This window comes from Corythoichthys intestinalis, chromosome 4, assembly GCF_030265065.1.
Source record: "Corythoichthys intestinalis isolate RoL2023-P3 chromosome 4, ASM3026506v1, whole genome shotgun sequence".
Lineage (NCBI taxonomy): Eukaryota > Metazoa > Chordata > Actinopteri > Syngnathiformes > Syngnathidae > Corythoichthys > Corythoichthys intestinalis.
In genome coordinates this window covers 14371145-14391510 of record NC_080398.1, presented here as the reverse complement: position 1 = coordinate 14391510, position 20366 = coordinate 14371145, and the positions used below count along the sequence as shown (strand labels likewise).

General features: G+C 38.0%; 1 protein-coding gene and 1 long non-coding RNA gene across 5 annotated transcripts in view; both read right to left on the bottom strand.

Annotated features, from left to right (window-relative positions):
* The window catches only part of ptprub (protein tyrosine phosphatase receptor type Ub), a 382270-nt gene that overhangs the window by 322735 nt on the left and 39169 nt on the right, over window positions 1-20366 (bottom strand). The window lies entirely within an intron of this gene.
* LOC130914398 (uncharacterized) overlaps window positions 1-20366 on the bottom strand; it is a 49566-nt gene that overhangs the window by 8300 nt on the left and 20900 nt on the right. Inside the window, exon 1 of the long non-coding RNA XR_009062906.1 lies at window positions 5-20366. This exon is cut by the window's right edge and continues 20900 nt beyond it. This is a non-coding gene — a long non-coding RNA (uncharacterized LOC130914398). The remainder of the gene's footprint in view (window positions 1-4) is intronic.

The following is a 20366-nucleotide window of genomic DNA, read 5'->3' as shown; positions in this document are numbered from 1 at the left end:
TCACCTTAACTTAGGGTGCATGGCGAACGGAGGCGGCCGAGACAGCTCCACGTAGCCTCCTTCCTCCACGATGTTTTCAAAATGCTGAACAAATTCCTTGGCAGTCTCGGCGTCACAACTTGCAGCCTCCCCGTGACGAACAATAGAATGAATACCGGTCCGTTTCTTGAACTTTTCGAACCAACCGTGAGAAGCCTTGAATTCTTCCTCGGCGGCGAGATGGCTCTCCACTTCCGCGTTCCCTTCAGGTGCGGTCTTTAAGTCATTATAAACAGCGCACGCTTTCTGACAGATTATTGCTTCAGTGACTGAATCACCAGCGATCTCTTTATCCTTAATCCAAATGAGTAAAAGGCGTTCCATCTCCTCCAAAATAACGCCACGACGTTTCGACAGGATAGTAGTCCCTTTGGAGGCGTTTACCTTCTTTATAGCTTCCGCCTGCTTGATGACCGTCGAAATTGTTGACATATTCCAGCCATATTGTCGAGCCAACTCGCTAACGCGTGCACCCTGCTCATATTTTTCAATCATCTCTTTCTTAATTTCAATTGTAAGCATCTCCTTTTTCCTTTTCCCCTCACTTTTACCAACGACCTTGGGACCCATGTTGATTTTTTTTTTTTAAAGAAAACCCGCCGTGCTGCGGTATTCAGCGAAACCAATTCAATCACGACGCTGCCGTAAATCGTCGTATTTCGAGCAACTCGTCGGATGTAGAAACAAATGGCGGCTCAAATTTTACGTCGGATGTCGAAAAGATTGTGTGTCGAAGTGATCGTATGTAGAGGTACCACTGTATTATTAAAACAGTAAATTAATGCTGACGTTCCGCCATTTGCTGTTTTTAATGTTTAGTAGCACCGCTGAGCACGCCCAATGTGACGTGTGTGAGTGCTGATGTTATCTGTGCGGGAGCGTTCCATTGATATGGATGCAGAGCAAGCCCCCACAATCGAATCCTTCCACTTTGGAGGCAGGACTCCAAGTTTTGAGTCTTTGCCTTCCATCTTCTTTTAATCATCCGTAAGACCTCTCGAAAAACTCAATACACTTGTATCTTAAGCATGGGCATAACACCAAATTCTAGGCTTTGTAAACTCCCATAGTCATTGGGCCCCTATCCATGCCCACACGGATGTGCACTTCTGCGCCTTAAGGCACCTATCTTTTAAGTCACATGAAGTTGTGGTGATTTCAAAGGACATCTTGTGCTCAGTTCTCTCAGCGTTTTTTTCTTTCTTACAGGATGAAGGCATGTCAGGTTGTTATTGTTCTTGTGAAGACTAACTTTGAAGTCGTCGTCTTGAAGCTTGGTAGCTTTGTAGCACGAGCCAATATCTATCGATCGTCCGAGCCCGTTTTTTTTTTTTTTTCCCTCTTCAGGGCTGATTAATAAATTGCGGAATTATTTACTGAAAACATAACTATCACTATTAAAAACTTTTATGACAGTCTGACACTAGAAAAATTCATGTACATTTGCGTTTTTCTATGATTGTGATCAAACTAAGGGTTATATTTCCTAATTCTTTGAGCATTGATCACAGGGAAAATTTGGGTAAAATCATGTTTTGTTTGATTTAACTCACCTTGAGTGTGTTGTATTTGGATTTAAAGGGGCCATATATGCCCATCCTGTGTAACACTGCATTTAAAACTACAGCTAGACTGATTATTGGCCGGAGTGATTATTGGCGCCGATATTTGGAAATTTGATGTACAGATAGTCCCCAGATAGTGCTGCACTGGCGATGTAACCCGGATTTCCAAGTAAGCCGTAATTAACCCTTTAAATAACTAAAAACACCCTCTAAATTAAAAAGATGAATAAATAAATAAACAAATCCAAAAACATGGATAATACATCATTGTACTGTCCTCGCTAGACAGTGATCCAAGCTCCGGAACGACGATGTCAGACATCCATGTGGTTTGCTGACTTTATTCAGCTGCTCATAACATCAACACTTGCAGAATAAAACTAAAATAAAATTGAATTAAATCAGTATCATCTTCAAAAACAGCAATTCAAATTTGTGTTTACATGTAACTGCTTATGCAGCAATAACAAACGATTAGCATGTATCAGTTAGCATCCGCATATAATCAAAAACAATCACATAAACTCGCACCAAGTATTTGACCAAAATTGAAAACGCACGATAAAAAATACAAAAGGGGTCAGCCATCGCCTCTGGATGCTTCACAATCAATAAATATGCGTGCAGGCTGTCACCTCTGCACTCGGCTGCTTCCTCATGTGTGCCGTCACCGCCGTGTGTGGGGTAGGCAGGTGTATAAATGGTCTCGCATACAACCTGCTCTACGCGTCCTGCGCCAAAATAAAAGCTTGCATCACAAAACAATAGTCAACTTACTACTACTACTACTACTACTACTACTCGCAGGCATCGTGGTCGAAATCGTCTGGTCCATCGTAACCCATGGACTACCTGTATATCGGTATCAGCCAATATGGAGTTATGGAGATACACTTGTATAGCGTCTTTCCACCTGCAAGGCCCTCAAAGTGCTTCACACTACATCCCCATCCACCTACTGGTGACGCAGCACCAGGAGCAACGTGGGGTTAAGTATCTTGCTCAAAGATACTTAGACGAGGCGGAGAATCGAACACACAACCTCGAGGTTGAGAAACGACTACTCTACCACTGACCACGCCACCAAATATGGAAAAAAAATCAATTTAAAACTGGATTATTTCGGCTAAGATGTAGCTGCGCCTCTCTCCTGCCTAGTGTCTTCTGCACTAGTATTATATAGTAGTATTAAGTGGTAATTTTGTATACTAGAGCTACAAGAGCCTGAAAACTCCTGCACTTTTTGTTTTTGTTTGAAGTTAAAACAAAGTTAAAGTATTTAAGTTTTATTAAATTTTATTGCATTTATTGTGAAAACAAATCAGGGAGCTTTTATCCAAGTTTTTATTTAACTTTACAAGATGTGCTGCTGAGCCTGAGGACTACCTGTATTTTTTCTGTATTTTCTGTGGAAGAATTTCAGAGTGCTATTTAGTTAACCTTTTATTCAACTTTAAATAAGAGAAGTTTTTGAGTCAAGGAAATTCAGGTACTTCTGGAGCGTTTATTTTCTATGTGTGTGAGCCAATAAACATGCTTTAGGCATTTCAATAAAGTTCAGTGTTTGAATTGCCAATTTTTACATTTTTATTGCAAAAGAATATTGGCTCCAAAAATCGGTTATCAGCCCCTCTAACCACTAATAATCGGTATCGGTCGAGCTCTATTTAAAACTTTACTCAGTGAGCCCAAAAAACAATTCTCACAGTGCGCCAATTAGACATGTGCCGATTACCGGTTTCAAGGTATACCGCAGTATGAAAACGTCAAGGTTTCAAAACCGCAAATACTTTCCATCATACTGTCCCTAAGGTATTACCTATTTTTATGTCCCAAAAATGTATGGAGAAATCCCTCGCTTGCAGCTGCAAGGCTCAACCTTCCCCTACCGGTTGTTGCGCTCAGTGTCAGTGAGTCAGCTGAGTCAGAGGTGAAACTCCTGAATATTTCCCCCCATCGAAGAAAACTAAATCGCTGGTGTGGGAATACTTCGGCGACAGAAAAGTTCCAATCGATATGTAAAACATGTTTGCGGATAGTGCCTGCCAAGGAGGCAATACTTCCAATATGATTTCGCATTTATGCAAAATTAAACGTTAGTAAACGCTGTCATGAACGTTTCCCACCAGCTACGAGAGTTAACTCGAGCGTGTTTAGTGTGTCTAGTGATAGTAATACATGTGGTATGTTTTTCTCTCTGGCAACTGTCTGTGCAAGTGAGTGAGTGAGTGAGTGAGTGAGTATAATGTAAACATGATACGAGTCATGCCCACGTGGTTTTTATTTGGAAATAATTATTTTTGTTCTGTTGGTAATAATGTTGAGCTGTGGCTGTGGGTTTAGGCTCACCTAAAGGACTATATTTTTTATGATTTTATGAAGAATATTTTTTAAACGTAACATTATATTTATGTTACATTTTTCTAATATGTTTTGAAAAATAAAAATTCTGTTCAATGTTTTTTTTTAACCCATATATCTCAAAGAAACACATTTTAGAGCTGTAATTGCAACCGTGATATTTTGGCTTAACGTTGTCATACGTTCAGAATCTCATACCAGCACATATAGCGCCAGTCAGGGCCGGCCCAGACTATTTGGGGGCCCTAAGCAAAATAATGCCAAGGGGCCCATATTTTTGGCCAACCATTTCGTCACAGTGTGCTGTGAAACCCATACATGCAATCCAACCCATACGTCCATATGTCGTATATTAATCATATTTTGTTGCACTGCATACTTCAAACTTCTCACCCCAAATGACATGTAATGACAAGAAAATGGATGTTTGCATGGATAAACGGCAATACGCGCAACATTATTCGCGATGCTCTATTAACAACGTATAAAATGAGGTTGTCAGATTGGCATGAATCCTTCTTGTGTCTGCCTCTAAAGCCAACCCTTGGATCATTCTGAAGTTCCAAAATTGCATTGTTGAACAGCTAATTGTCATTGTCATTTCAAAAACATTTAACATGACTTCAAAATAACACGACTTGAAAATCTTTTCATCTGGTTTGAGGCATGTTTAAGACTCAATATCAATCAGCGGAATTTGACTTGAGTTTGAGCAATCACATTACAAGTGCTAAAGTACTTAAATTGCATAAAGCCCTCCAACAATGTGCAAAATAACCAGCATGATATTTCTGCATATCCTGTTCAGGTCAGCTTCCATTTCTGTTTGCATGCATAATTGAGATTGCATCCATTTTTGCACACAAAAACCAAATCAGACCCTTTTCATCTTATTGAAGGAGACCACTGGAGAATGACATTAGGCAAACACAGTCATATTCATGTTCAAGCCAAGATCCAGCACAATATAGCACAACCCTGTTTTGTGGATCTTTTGTTTTCTGCCTCACCGAGGTGTTTGAACATGACCTCTTAGGAGTTTCATTGCAAAGTTAAAAGTTAGCGAAGCGAGGACATGTTCCTCCCTTGATTGGTTTGTATGTCCCCGCCCCGTGCTTGCTAAAGCCATTATCAAAGGTGATTAAAATTGTTCCCAGGCTCAGAAGGAGATTCCTGGGCGGAGCGGGTCCTTGAAAGTGACACTCCTGCCGACAGGTTGCCTGCCTGCCACAGATAGACAGCAAGTAATCCCTTGTCTCCTGTTTACAACATGGAGCCACTGCAGCTGCAATCACCTGAGACCTGAATCCATCACAGTCCGACAGCACTATTGACATCTCAGATAACTGCAAAGGGTGCTTTCGACACTCAGCAGTAAAAATTGCTACATTTTTCCCATCCAGCCATGAAAATTACAGTCTGGGAAAAATTATTTCAACACTAAGCATTGACTTAGTTGTGCTTATGAATAAAAACATCATCCTTTTTGCAATGGGAGAGTATGCTGCCTTTAGCGACATGAAACACATCTCTCCATCTCATTTGGAGAGAAGAAATAATGTACAGATGTACATTTATGTCTCAAAGAATCGCTTAGGATAAAAGATAATGACACGCGGCCATTTTCGGCCTTAATGGGCCCATCAGGTTTGAGCACACAGTCAAACGCATTCCAGTGCTTCTAAATAGCAGTGATTATTTTGGTGGCTTACATTGAAACTGCTTTCAGAGTGGCTCTTTGAGTTTCGGACAGATATTTTAAAACTGAGAGCATTTAACAACAATAATATTAAATTATTATCACAGGTTGGGTTTCCAACACAGTGATCCCTCGTTTTTTGCGGTGAATGGGGACCAGAACTGGCATCAATAAGTGGAAAAACCGTATTTATTCAGATTTAGCATTGGAAAGATACAACATATAAGACATGTTCTCTTACTTTTTTCCCAAAGTATAATTTAAAAAAAAAAAACTTTAATGTATGGCGGGAAACATAGACAAGGCTGAAAAAACAGTTTTTGCTCTTGCACCCCTCTTTAAAATAAACTGCTGTATCTTAAGCCAAAAGAGCTGTTGACGGAAAACACAGACAAGGCTGAAAAAGCAGTTTCTGCTCTTGCACCCCTCTTTAAAATGAACTGCTGTATTTTAAGCCGAAAGAACTGTTGCGTTTAATAGAACAATATGTCTATATGCTGCCATAGCAATTTCATAGCGCATTATGCCCCCAGACTAGAATAGGTCACGGATATCTACCTCATAGCTATCGCTTAATTGTATTTTTTTTTTTTTTTTTTTTAACTGTCGCATTTTCCCCGATATTTTTTATACTAAATAATCGATCAAAACAAAGAAAAATTGGAAAAAACGTTAAGGGTAAATATTTGAAAAAGAAAATGTTGACCACTCTTTGTTGTCAGTGAATTCTGCATCGCGTGTTCGTTATTTATTATGGACCAGGATTGGTGTCCAAAACCTTTTTCTTAAATGAGAAACGTTCAAAGGTCTCAAAAATGTCGAATTTTCACTCACCTGATTTGGCCTACTTTTAAGGTGTCAAAAAATGCCTTCCTGTTCAGAATCTTTCTTCCCCCAAAAAATACATATTTTAAGCTTTCCAATGATGTATCACACATGCATATAGGACAACTTTGAAATTTGGCCAAATTGCGGGTCTCAGAGTGGAACTTCAAGTCACCTGAGTGTTTTCCATATACACCTGAGTGTTTTCTATGTATTTTTTTTTTTTAATAGATGGTTTTAATAAATATGATGTTTTAAACTTGTTACTATCCCACCGAATTATTTTTAGATAAGAATAAAGTAGAAAAATGCTCGTCTTTAGTAAATGCTTAATTGAGTGAGTCCACTCAAAGCCGCTCAAGCTGCTCACTTACACACAATGAGTTGCCACAGCAGCTGTTTAACAAGTTAAGCAATGATTGACACATGTGGCACTTTGAAGTTTCGGCTTCCAAGCGTCTCTGACAAGACCAAACCTTAACATCTGTCAATTATTGTTAACTTTAACACACTGCATGACCAAGAAAAACTGCATGAGCGAAAGTGAGGGACTACGTGATCGGATCGGGACAACTCTATCAATTACTGCAGTTATTCATTCATTTTTTAATTGAAAAAAAAATCCACGATTGACTAAAGGCCCAAAGTTTGGAGCTCGAAGTAATGAGGGATCTCTATATATCCATTTTATTCAGGTTTTCAAAAATATTGAAAATTAATGTGAATGGATATACCAGAAATGAAAATAAAACAAAAAGGGGAAAATTTGCAACGAGTTTACATTTGGAGGTGGTGGGTTTTTGTGACTTATTATCAGAAGCAGGTCTTATGGAATAACTTGCCAGTACATTACATCATAAATCTAAGGCAAAGGAACAAAGAGTCAAAACATTATTTATGTTCATTTTCATAATCTGGCGGCAAACAGCAATAACGTATTAAAAGAATGAAATCAAATCAGTAATCCATAAATTATATATGAGAGCACCAATTTACGAAATAAAATAATAATTATAGATTGCCATTTAGCTTAATATTACCAATAAATGCCAGGAGGCAATTTTGTTCTTCAGAAAGTAAATCTTTGAACTGACTGCAGCAATAGTGCACTTCATTTTACTTAATTACCAAAAATCTATGCCACGAAATTGACAGATTATGTTGATTTCTTCAAATAATGTTTAGGGTTGACAAAGCTTTATTTGGGAGTAACAGCTCCCTTCGACAAATAAGAACTGAAATATAAAAGAATAACTGATGGCAAACAGTTTTGTACAATTATTTACTCAGTTAAGTCATTAGCATGGGACCTCCCGGTTTTATTAATGTATCATCGGTTGCATATTTCCATGGCCAAACACAGTCTTTGAAGTCAGTTATCGCTAACTTCAAACTGGGTCATCGCACATCCCGACGCAATTAAGGACAAAACCTCAGCAGGACAAATTTGCTGCCAGTTGTTGAGCTATTATGATATGTTATGCGATGCCAGCACGACAGACAGCGACATTTTTTCCCCTCAGAAAGGGTAGCATTAAGGGTCATGCAGAAAGCTGGACTGATTAATATAGGACAAACGTATACTAATAAGCCAATGATAAGCCCAGAAGGGGTGGTCTGATCTAGCTTCTAACAAATGTGTTATTGACTTCTCACAGCGACGGTGTGAAGTAACACACGGCAAGTTAAAGCAAGGTCGAGAGGAGGAGAGGACACGTGGGGGAATTTAGCACCGGTCCAAGTATTGATCACATCATCTTTTCTAGCCTCCAGCTAATTATGACGACGATGTAATTGACACAAAGCATGTGACAACATGAAATCATTGGAATAATTCTGTCTGGTGTGTATTCTGTAAGGGGAGATGAGAGCAATGGGGAAATCCTAACCACCTCTAATAGAATTAGAGACACTACATTGTTCTACAAAATGGGAAATCAATGTTCACACCAGACTATTTGAGCCAAATTTTATCTGCTTGCACAGATTTATACCATAGGGGAAACACCACATGCTCAAGAGAATACCTCAATTGGAAAATTGACCTACAGTGTATCACAAAAGTGAGTACACCCCTCGCGTTTCTGCAGATATTTAGGTATATCTTTTCATGGGACAACACTGACAAAATGACACTTTGACACAACGAAAAGTAGTCAGTGTGCAGCTAAAATAATAGATTTAATTCATTTTCCCCTCAAAATAACTCAAAATATAGTCATTAATATCTAAACCCCTGGCAACAAAAGTGAGTAGACCCGTTAGTAAATACGTACAGTACATCCCTAAATGTCCAAATTGAGTACTGCTTGTCATTTTCCCTCCAAAATGTCATGTGACTTGTTACAGGAGTGTAGTCAGCATTAGTGCAGAAACTGAAGAGGTGGGGGGTCAGCCTGTTAGTGCTCAGACCATACGCCGCACTCTACATCAAATTGGTGTGCATGGCTGTCACCCCAGGAGGAAGCCTCTTCTGAAGACGGTACACAAGAAAGCACACATCAGACCATTGGATATGGTTCCAGTAATCCATGTGCTTTGTTGACATGTCTTCAGCAAAGTGTTTGCGGGCTTTCTGTATGTGTATGTATATATTCTGTATGTTTTTATATCTGCTCCATTTTTATCCTTCATTTTCAAAATTTTCAAACAATATCTAGGAGTAGTTTCAAGACGGTTTCTGTCCCCTTCTCGGCATTGAAACAGCTCTACAAAAGTATCACTTCTTGGAGCTTCCAACACCGGTTTTCTGTCCATTCACCTTCTTCTCACAGCTCCATTTGAAACCCATCACTCATAGCATTTTTCTTGACTTTTTTTCCATTGGTATCACCCATAGACCTCACACATGGTTCACCTTTTATTTTCCTGGCCGCACAAAATTTGTTAAATTCAGTCCGCACCAATTCAAATACCTCCTTGTCTCTGCTGTTCTGCCCCAGGGCTAGGTCCTGGGGCCAGTCCCCTTAATCATTTATAGTCTCCCCCCTCGGTTCCATTTTCCGTAAACACAAATTCTTTTTTCACTGCCATGCTGATGACACTCTGCTCTATATTTCTTCAAAACCAACATCCCCTCTTCCACCATTCTCCTTCACCCTCTGCTTACAAGAAATTAAATCTTGGCTCTCCTAATGTTTCCGACAACTTAATTGCTCTAAAACAGAAGTCCTACTAGTAGGCACTGACTCAATATTGCTCATCTCCGCCGTTCTCTCACCCTGACACACTTGTCTGCAGCCTAGTCACCTCCCAGGTTGATAAGAAACTGCAGCTGCTCCAAAACTATGCAGCATGCCTCATCACCCTCATCATTTATCGGTTTCCTAAAAACAAAAAATGAACTACAAATTTCTCCTCATCATATTCAATGTTCTTGACAGGCTGTTTTCATCATACCTATTTGACCTCTTACACATATACACTCCATTTCAACTACTTTGCTCTTTGCTACAACTTCCGTCCACCCTGCCCACCTTACCACCTTCAAGAGTATTTATCCGCTCTGCTCGTTATTCAAAATTCAAAATATTATCAAAATATCCAATCCATCTTAGCAACTTTTTTTTTTTTTTTGGTTTCGTTACTTTATTGTGCTTTTCAAATTTTCTGTTTTTAATTTCTTGTGCAGTGTCCTTAAGTTCTCTGAAAGGTGCTTTGAAATCAAATGTATTATTACTACCGTAATTTCCCGAAAATAACGCGCACTTTTTTTCCCCAAAATCAACTTGTAAACTCATGGTGCGCATTATAAACGGGTACATGGATGGAGACAGAAATATATATGTATTACATATATATATATATATAAACCGATTTTTTTTCATTGACACGGCCACGTTGTGTTGAAGAAACGTATGCGGCGACCCGTTGCCGACCATTACGGTACGTGACGTCACCATTTTGTTTCGGTAATACTTCACACTAATCGGCCGAATGATTTCGTCTGTGTTAAATTCTGCTTTTTTCACTCTTCATAAAGCACAGAATTTAGTTTCTTGAACTCATTTGAGTCGACGTTTATTGCAGCTCCACAATTTGGAGCATAACAAATGTAAGGACACACACTTCCTGTGTCCGTAAACTATATCGGTCCCTCAGGAAACTCAAACCCAAATAACAATAGTTCAGTAGTTTTACCGTATCAATCCATGGAAGAAACATTTATTCATCATGAGGAAACGAGCAAGTTATACAGCAGCCTTTAAAAGAAAAGTCGCATCCGTTTTGTTTTCTCCTAGATTCTGGTAAGTTGGAGAAGTTGTCAAATCATATTATTACCGTAAATATTGTCAGTTTACGGTAATGTTTTGAACTACCAATGTGCTATGCTTGTGCTGTGTTTCACCAGTCAGTAAAATTACATCTCTGTATCTGTACACGAGCTCTGTTTTCTTGTATTCTTCTATTTATTGGTGCTAAAATTAGGGTGCGCGTTATAAACGGGTACAATAATTTCCCCCAAATTTTACAAGTAAATTTGGGGTGCGCATTATACACGGGTGCGCCTTATATTCGGGAAATTACGGTATAATTAAGGCAAGTTATTACAGGTACGTGATGGTTTGCTGTTAAAGCAGCCTTTGGTGCAGTGTTGTTTTCGTTAACGACGACGACACCTAAAATATTTTGTCAACGAACACTTTTTTCATGACGATGACGAGATAAAAACGTGTTTTGGAAGACTAAAACATAGCGTGCCTAATGCCAGTTAACAAGAACGAGACAAATATGTGCAATAGTTTCTGTCACATGTTAACAATATGCAACATTTTATGTGTAGTGAGCCTGCATCGTAGCAGTGTCTGGTTGCGTCACTAATGCGACATGCTGCACCCCCCACCCCACACCCCGACTAACCAGTGTCTTGCCTGGAAATCCAGACTCACCGCTGTTCCAGCGATAGACTCTGGCGACCGTTCCGCAGATCAAATTTCCAGGGCGGAGCAAGTCACAGCAAAACAGACAGCAGAGTGGACCAATCAGCGACGGGCGGACGTGACGTTAGTAAAGCGACAAGAAACTCTAGCGCAAGGAAATAAACATACGAGGAGAGCGGGGAACGGAGAAGTTTATTCAACATGGCTAGCGCGAGACAGACTGTTGGTTTTAGCGACTCGATGTGTTTTTGGTCATTTAAAACTGAATTTACTGCAGATTGGCTCTCCCGTTCGCCATCTGTGTTCTTCTGGAGACGACTTCTGATGCGCAAGAGTGACGTTGGTCGTTAAGAACACGTCACGCAAATACGTAAATGAATCCGATTGCACGGTTACTTTCGTTTGGGCTCGAGAGGCCAATGAGGAGCTGGGTCCCACACTGTTCTCCCAGTGTTTAAACAATACCAGGACAACAGTCTGGCCTTGCCAGGCAAACCAGTGTCCTCTCCAGTCTCCAGGTTTGCACACACGGTAAGATTTGTTTTCTTATCTTGGCAAGAGAGAATATGGTATGTTGCTTTAGACTTTAAAGGTCTGTGCTCAGTGATAATCTACACAAAATGTAACTCGTAGCGTTAGTATTTGCATTAGCGAACGTCCTCTAAAACTCTCAGACTTTTTTTTTTTTTTTGATACAGTTTGTGGTGTAAAGGTGGGTATAATTAATTGAAAAATGTTACTGGTACTGTTTTCCTGCTGTGTGTGTATTATCATCAAGTTCAAATTGTCCTTTTAGACGCTACAATATGTGCTTGTCTTTCAATGTTCATTTGAAATAGTTGGAAAACTACGTTTTTATCTTTGGAGTAATTTTTTTTTGTTATTTTACAAACGAAAACATTTTTAGTAAACGTCGACTAAAACTGGACGAAATTAGTCTCAAGTTTTCGTCAACAAAAACTAGATGAAGATAGTCAGATTTTAGTCATCTCAAAATGTGTTTAAGTATTACCATCCAAAAGACTAAGACAAAAATTAAAAGGGCTGCCAAAAACAACACTGCTTAGGTGCAATTATACAAAAAATATTTGACCCTTTAATGCCTGCAATATGAAGCAATTGTCAGAGAATCACAAAATTTGAAAAGTAAGGTCTTAATGAAACCTTTTTTTCAAATTTCTAAAAAGAAAAGTCAATATGAATATGTGTAATAAGAGCTCTAATATCTATAACCCTTGCTAAATCCTGTTTCTTTTTCTCATGGAACCTGCAAATGCATGTGTTGACTTGCATCCATCTTTTTTTTCCAAAAAGAAATGTCAAGATTCTGAATTAGTCTCAAAATCATGAAATTTTAGGTGTATCGAATGTGATACATTTGGCAATAAAGGGTTAAGGCCATGAGTTATACAGATTTTTTTTAAATGTATATCCATAGTATTTAATTCGTTCCAGGACCTAGGTTTGTCACTCGAAATGGTCGCATGTCGAGCAGGATTTTCCCATAAGAATACAGTATAATTTGATTAATTAGTTCCACAGCCCAAAGATCTATGCTAAATACTTAATAAATTCCGCAGGTACAACTACAAATAGCAATTACACATAGGAAAAACAAATAAGTTATAAATACAGTGGTACTTCTACATACGAAGTTAATTCATTCCAGGACCTTGTTTGTGTGTCGAAATGGTTCTATGTCGATCAGGATTTTCCCATAAGAATACATTATAAATTCCATTAATTCGTTCCACAGCCCGAAAACCTACACTAAATCCTTAATAAATACTGCTTTTACAATTGGAAATAGCGATTACAAAGAGCAAAAAACTAATACATTATGCATACAAATCGGAATAATATATAATAATAGTAATAATAATAATACCTGTAATAATGTAACAAATCGGGTTCTAATGTGGCAGTCGTATTTTGTGTGGTGTACCTGAACGCACCGCGGTGTTGATGGCAGAGTGAGAGAGTGCAGTTAAGATAATATTCCTTTCACTTTTAACGTCCTACTGTTGCGGGCTGTTGGCGTGTTTTTTCTGCAAGTTCTGAAATAAATGATTAAAAACCTGACAAAGCTGGCGGATCTCTTTGGCGATGGTTGTCACCTTTACTTTTAAAGACAGGCAAACGGAGGTCGTAGGAGTATTGTCAATCAGGTTCACGGACGCGCACCCCACGCTCATATTTTTCCATTGGTAAGCCTCACCTTTTTTCTTTTTTTTTTCCACCACCTGCTTTAACATTCTTGGAACCCATGTTGATTTATCTCACAAGAAAATCCGCCATGTGTGCGTCTTGCAGGAAAACAATGAAATTGCGAAGCTGTCATAAATCGTCGTATTTCCAGCATTTCGTCGGATGTAGAAATAAATGACGAGTCAAATTTTACGTCGGATGTCGAAAAGATTGTGTCGAAGTGATCGTATGTCGAGGTACCACTGTACAAATCGTAATAATTATAACAATGATAATAACAAAAATCAATCATTAGTAAAAAAGCATTTTAATTCTCACCTTAACTTATAGTGGCGAACGGAGGCAGAGTAGGGATGATATACAGTAGTGAGCTGTGTTCTGTCTGATTTAACAAATGCATTAAATTAGACATGTGTAAAATATAAATTAAAAGAATAAATAAGAAATGAAATAAGCGTTCACCGATTTCCATGTGTTGATGATGTTAATTTAGTTGATGGAGAGATTTTTGAATAATCAAATCAGTTACAGTTGCTAACTGGTTCTTGTTGAGAAATATGAGCATGTTAACATCCAGAGAAGCACTGATTTTTTTGGGCAGTGGAAGAGAATAACACTATATAAAAAGACTGATTCTAATGGCAGCAGATAACTTTTCATACATTCCGCTAAATGCTTCAGAAGATAGGCTCTCACATTCAAATCATTTATGGAAATGAATAACAGCACATTACACTAATTTGTAACGAAGACATGATGAGCATAGAATATAACTTTTTTAATATTACACTGGCAACACATAATTGCCGATTGTGCTGGCTGAAAACCGAGCCTCGCCTGCATAATGTTTGCTGGAGGCTTATCACACCCGGGCGACAATGAACCAAGATCACATTAGAGCCATTTTTGTTCTGCTGTTATTCATCAAAGTGATTCAGTAACATTAACTACTGCATCGCACTCACATGCTGGCATTATGAAAATGACTTATGGTGCTCTGAGGCTGAATTATAGCCATGTCATCAAGTCTACTGAGTAAGACGACAATACTTCACCTGTGTGCATGTGTGGGTGCGAGTGCAGTTGCACGTATGGTTGTAACTAACCAGGTGAGCTAATTAGGCAAGAATTTCACTGCTCTTCATGTTGTGTATGTGCTGTATAAATTTGCAATTGATGTGGATTTACTATTAATTTACTTTATGCCTTATGTATCAAATAAATAACTATAGCAGCTGCATTGGTTGAATATACTGAACGAAGGATAAATTAAGACATTTTGACTGACTGGCATAAGAACGATTCAGATAATTGTCTGCAAATATAAAAATATCTTCCACACCCAAAAACAATTAGAGTTACACACAACCCTCACCACTGTCTCTAATGGCAAATTAACGACAATTTCACATTTATTTAATCAGCCCTGATACAGAAGGGAAAAAAATTAATGCTCGGATCGCTGCAAATACTTAACTAGAATATACCTACCAAATTGAATTGTGATTCGTCAAATAATGGATGAATAGCCCAAAAAGATATACAATATGCAATATCCAACAATACGAGTGGCAGCTTAACAGGCCTTCACCTTGTAAAAAGTGCTGCAATGATTAATCGATTAACTCGAGTAATTCGATTAGAAAAAAGCTTCGAATCAAATTTTGCTGCTTCGAGTATTCGTTTAATTAGAGCGGCGTTGTAATGGTTGGTTAAGAAAGTGTTTGCATTTAGTTTTATGGATTTGGGTGGATACACTGCCCTCTCGTGGCAACAGAGAAAATGACCTTACTCATTGAACATGGCTGAATCCAGCTGCTCCCAGTTAAAACTAACATAAGGTAAGTTATTTTTGTTTTTTTAATACATTCATAATTTGGTTTATAGGTACATTTAGCTGTTTTTCGGGGGAATATGTGTTTGAACAATTTTTTCAAAGCATTTAAAAAAAAAATTTTTTTAAAGAGCATTTAATAGCATTTAAGCTAGCTGACTTTTGCTATGCAAGTTAGCCAATTCTTTAGTTGTACTTAGATCCTCATGTATTTATTTATTTATTTATTTTTAACACCATTTGAGGTTAAGCTCAGGTATTTGAATGTATTTTTAAATGAAAGAGCAATGCTGCATAGTTTGAAGAAACACTCGGAAATTTTATTTTGTAATTGCATTTAATACTCCTTTGAAAGTGCAATCTTAGCAAGCCGGTTTTACATTTCCTAAATTTGATTCTTCAACGCATTAAATGTTCCTAATCCGATTACTCGATTATTCTAACTAACTAGTTGATGGATTAATCGACTACTAAAATAATCGATAGCTGCAGCCCTACTTGTAATTATAATAATAACCATAATAACTCACCACACAGTCACACTTCCATTGCTGCACATATCGCAAAAGTCTTGTTACAGAGTAAGGTTGGGTATCGAAACCCGGTATCAATTTGGTACGGGTTCAAAAAGAATCGGTGGTAAATGGTTCCGAATAAAAATTAACATTTTGCCGTCGCATTTTGCTGCCTGAATTGTTTGTTTGCTTGCTTGTTTGTTTTCACCCCGCCCGTTTATTCCGTAAACAAACCCTAAAATACAAAAAGAACGTTCATAAAACAATGAAGTACCTTTATAATTCAGTGTGTTTCACAGCAATCTTACAGGTCTTTTCATTTAATTAGTGTTTGTCCTTGCCTGTCAATGCATGAGTGTGTAAATATACAGCAATTAAAAATATATACATATTCATAGGTTTATTTCAGATTGAAAATATTTACTCTAGAGCCGGGAGAACTTATCTCTCCTCATTTTATTTCATGTTTACACACTGCATGTCTTTCTACAAGACCGTTTTATGCACATTCATACAATTTGTTCTATGCTGACTAGGGTGGGGTGTGTGATGAATGTCACGTTTTAGTGCAGAAGAAGCACTGATGGAAGGGAGATTTTCAGAGGGCTCTACACATCCTGAGGAAGACCACAGTTGTTTCACTCTGTATCAGTATGAAAAGTGTAAGCCTCATTTGGAGGACTACAACAAGCTCCTGTGACAAGTGTTACAACACCAATTTACTGTAGTTCACAGCATATTTTAGGGTAATGGAATATTTTAGTCTAATATACTGCATCCTCTAAACCCTACACTGCGGGACACAGTGAGAGTACGTAAATCAGCATAAAACCAGCAATTCACTTATGAAAGATCCATGAATATTTTACTTACAAATGCTTTGTAACTTTGTAAGAATGTCAAAATCTTACAAGTAAAAGTTGTGTCATTATGACAATTTCATCAACTACTCCCCCAAAAATTTAAAACACTTGAGTTCCAAAATTCCAACAAAAGTTATACTTGTGTTAATGCACCAGTTTAAGACCATCAACTGCTGTCTCATTCTTGAAACTTTTCTAGAAAGATTTCTTAAAACACATATGAATTTGTAAGGTATAACTCAAAATCCTCAATAGCCCTCATTTTGAAGAATATGTTGATAATATTATGATTTTATTGAGTGCATTTTACCAAGGCAGTTGACGGTCCAATAATCCAAATACTTAGACAAAAATATAAAAATTCAATTAACCTTTACTAAGCAAATACATGTATGAGAACACTTAACTTGTTTTTTGGCAGGTGAAAATTTTCCTGTGACCAATATTTGTATTTAGGATTAGGCTTGATACTTTGTGTGGACACAGTTCCATTTACAAAACATTAATTATGTAAACTCCACCAAAGCAAAGCTGATTCTGCCTGCTTCTATAGCTGCTCTCCCGCTGTCTATTCCGTCATCCAATCCTCCATCCTGCAAATGATGAACACATACGCTCAGACAAACACAAAATGCAGTGAGGCGTAACGCATCTGGCGGCACAACCCGTCAATCTGTGTGGCCTTGCTGAGGGAGGACACAGGCTGTGCCTAGACTTGCTGCTGGTGTTGATTCGTGCCGTCACAGAGGACCAGCATGAGATCTCACAGAGCCACATATGAGGGAAGGGTTGAGGCAGGAGGGAAGAATGAAGAGGGCAAAGCAGCAGGAGATGTCATAAGAGGCAGAGTGGAATAAAGCAAAGATTGAGGAGCCACTTGGAGATGTATGTAGATTGAGACTTCAGAACAACGTTATTTATAATCTCGAACAGCATTGAACATTTACACTGTACGTCATGTTTGAAGCAAGCTGCAATTTAGCTTACATCCTCCGAAGTGCAAAACTCTCATGCCCTAACACCAGAAAATAGAGACCCTACCGTAGTCATGTAGCCTGAGGGTGTGTGACTGGGCTTCAAAGCTGTCAACTGAATACAGGTAGTCCCCGGTTTACGAACAAGTTACGTTCCTGTGCTGGTGATGTAACCCGGATTTCAGCGTAAATTGAAATTAACCCTTTAAACACCTCAAAACACTTTCTAAGTGAAAAAAAAAACTATCCAAAAACATGTATTATTCGTCATTGTACCATCCTCGCCAAGACGTTGGAGCCAAGTCCTAGCGACACAGTGAGCTAAGCGCCGAAATGACGATGTCAGACATCCGTGTGGTTTGCTGACTTTATTCAGCTGCTCATGACATCAACACTTGCAGAATGACACTAGAATAAAATGAAATTAAATCAGTCTCATCTTCAAAAACAGCTATTCAAATTTGCGTTTACAAGTAGCTGCTTATACAGCATAAAAAACGATTAGCGTGTGTCAGTTAGCATCCGCGGATCTTTAAAAACAATCACATGAACTCGCTCCGAGTATTCGACCACAATTAAAAACGCATACTAAACAGTACAAAAGGGGTTAAATACAGCCGTCGCCTCTGGATGCTTCACAAACAACAAATGTGCGCGCAGGCTGTCACCTCTGTCACTCGGCAATCTGTGTGTGCGCGTCTGTACATGTGCTCGCTTCTTATTCTACGCTTCCTGCACCAAAATAAAAGCATGCATCACAAAACAAAAGTCAACATTTTTTTAAAAAATTTAAAAAAACATTAAACTCAGGCGTCCTAAAGTCGAAATCGCTTAAGTCGGGTCCGTCGTAACCCGGAGACTACCTGTATTTCTGGTACACTTCATGAAAGGATTTACTGCCAAGCTTAAACTCTGCAGCACCTAGTAGCAACCTTCGCCGACTTCCAATGATTGTAATGTAGCCTCTAAATCGAGATGTATCACTTCAATATAGTTCCTTGATACCAATTATGACTTTCGTAATAGCCAGATCTTTGGACACATCTTTTGGCATCTTAGTACACCATACAAAGAGAACAAAAAAAGCAAACCATCCATACATTCATTATCCGTTATATACTTCATTAAATGTTATTACTGAAGAAAAAGGAAAACTTAGAAAATACTTGGAAAAGTAAATACTAGGGCTGTCAAAATTATCACGTTAATGGGCGGTAATTTTTTAAATTAATCACGTTAAAATATTTGATGCAATTAACGCACATGCCCCGCTCAAACAGACTAAAATGACAGTACAGTGCAATGTACGCTTGTTACTTGTTTTTTTGGCGTTTGGCGCCCTCTGCTGGCGTTTGGGTCCAACTGATTATATGGGTTAGTACCATGAGTGAGCAAGGTGTAATTATTGACATCAACAATGGCGAGCTACTAGTTCATTTTTTGATTGAAAATTTTACAAATTTTAATAAAACGAAAACATTAAGAGGGGTTTTAATATAACATTTCTATAACTTGTACTAACATTTATCTTTTAAGAAGTACAAGTCTTTCTATCCATGGATGCTTTAAGAGAATGTTAATAATGTTAATGCCATCTTGTTGATTTATTGTTATAATAAACAAATACAGTACTTATGTACCATATGTTGAATGTATATATCCGTCTTGTGTCTTATCTTTCCATTCCAACAATAATTTACAGAAAAATATGGCATATTTTATAGATGGTTTGAATTCCGATTAATTACGATTAATTAATTTTTAAGCTGTAATTAACTCGATTAAAAATTTTAATCGTTTGACAGCCCTAATAAATACAGTTTAGTCATTTTTTGTAAATTTTTTGTGTTTATGTTTATTGTTCAATTTTGGGGCCATATTTTTATTAAAATATCGTTTAGCAGTTTAAATACGGAACCATTCATCAGAGTTAATTGTATAAACTTTAGAGCAACTATTTGGAAATGTCCCACATTGTCTGATTCAGTCCCTTTTGGCAGTTGGGCAAAAAATTGCTTGTTCACTGTAATGTTACATTACTACATGGAAAAGAAAATTGAAAAATATCAGAAATCTCTACAGCCATGTTACTAGACCATAATACCATATGTCTATCCATGAATGCCCAGTGTGGAAAATGCTACCCCTTCAGTGTTTTCAGCAAGATAACTTTTTTATGGCATGGATGATTTCATTCGAGAAACTGAAAAGAGGGCTGCATTTCTCCACCCCTGGCTGCCTTCCAGAAAAAGGTATCTCAAAAAAAAAAAAAAAAAAAAAAACAAGACTTGTGACAGGAAGCTCACTGCCCTGTGTTTAGCCACACATCAAAAGACTTCAAGTGCCGAGGCTGGACAGTAAATTTTTTTTTTTTTTAAATCGCATGATGCATTTCATGATGATGTAATTTGCGATAATCGATCTGAATGTGTTTTTGTTCCAACGTCACCGGTGTTTAAAAGCATTTATATAGATCCAATGCACACAAGCCTGATAACAGTGGCTTACTAGTGTTACTTTAAAGCTCCAATTTTTGTATTCATGAATATGTAAGTGCCCACTCACCCTGCAGCAATGGTAATAAATATGTTATTGCAAGCTTA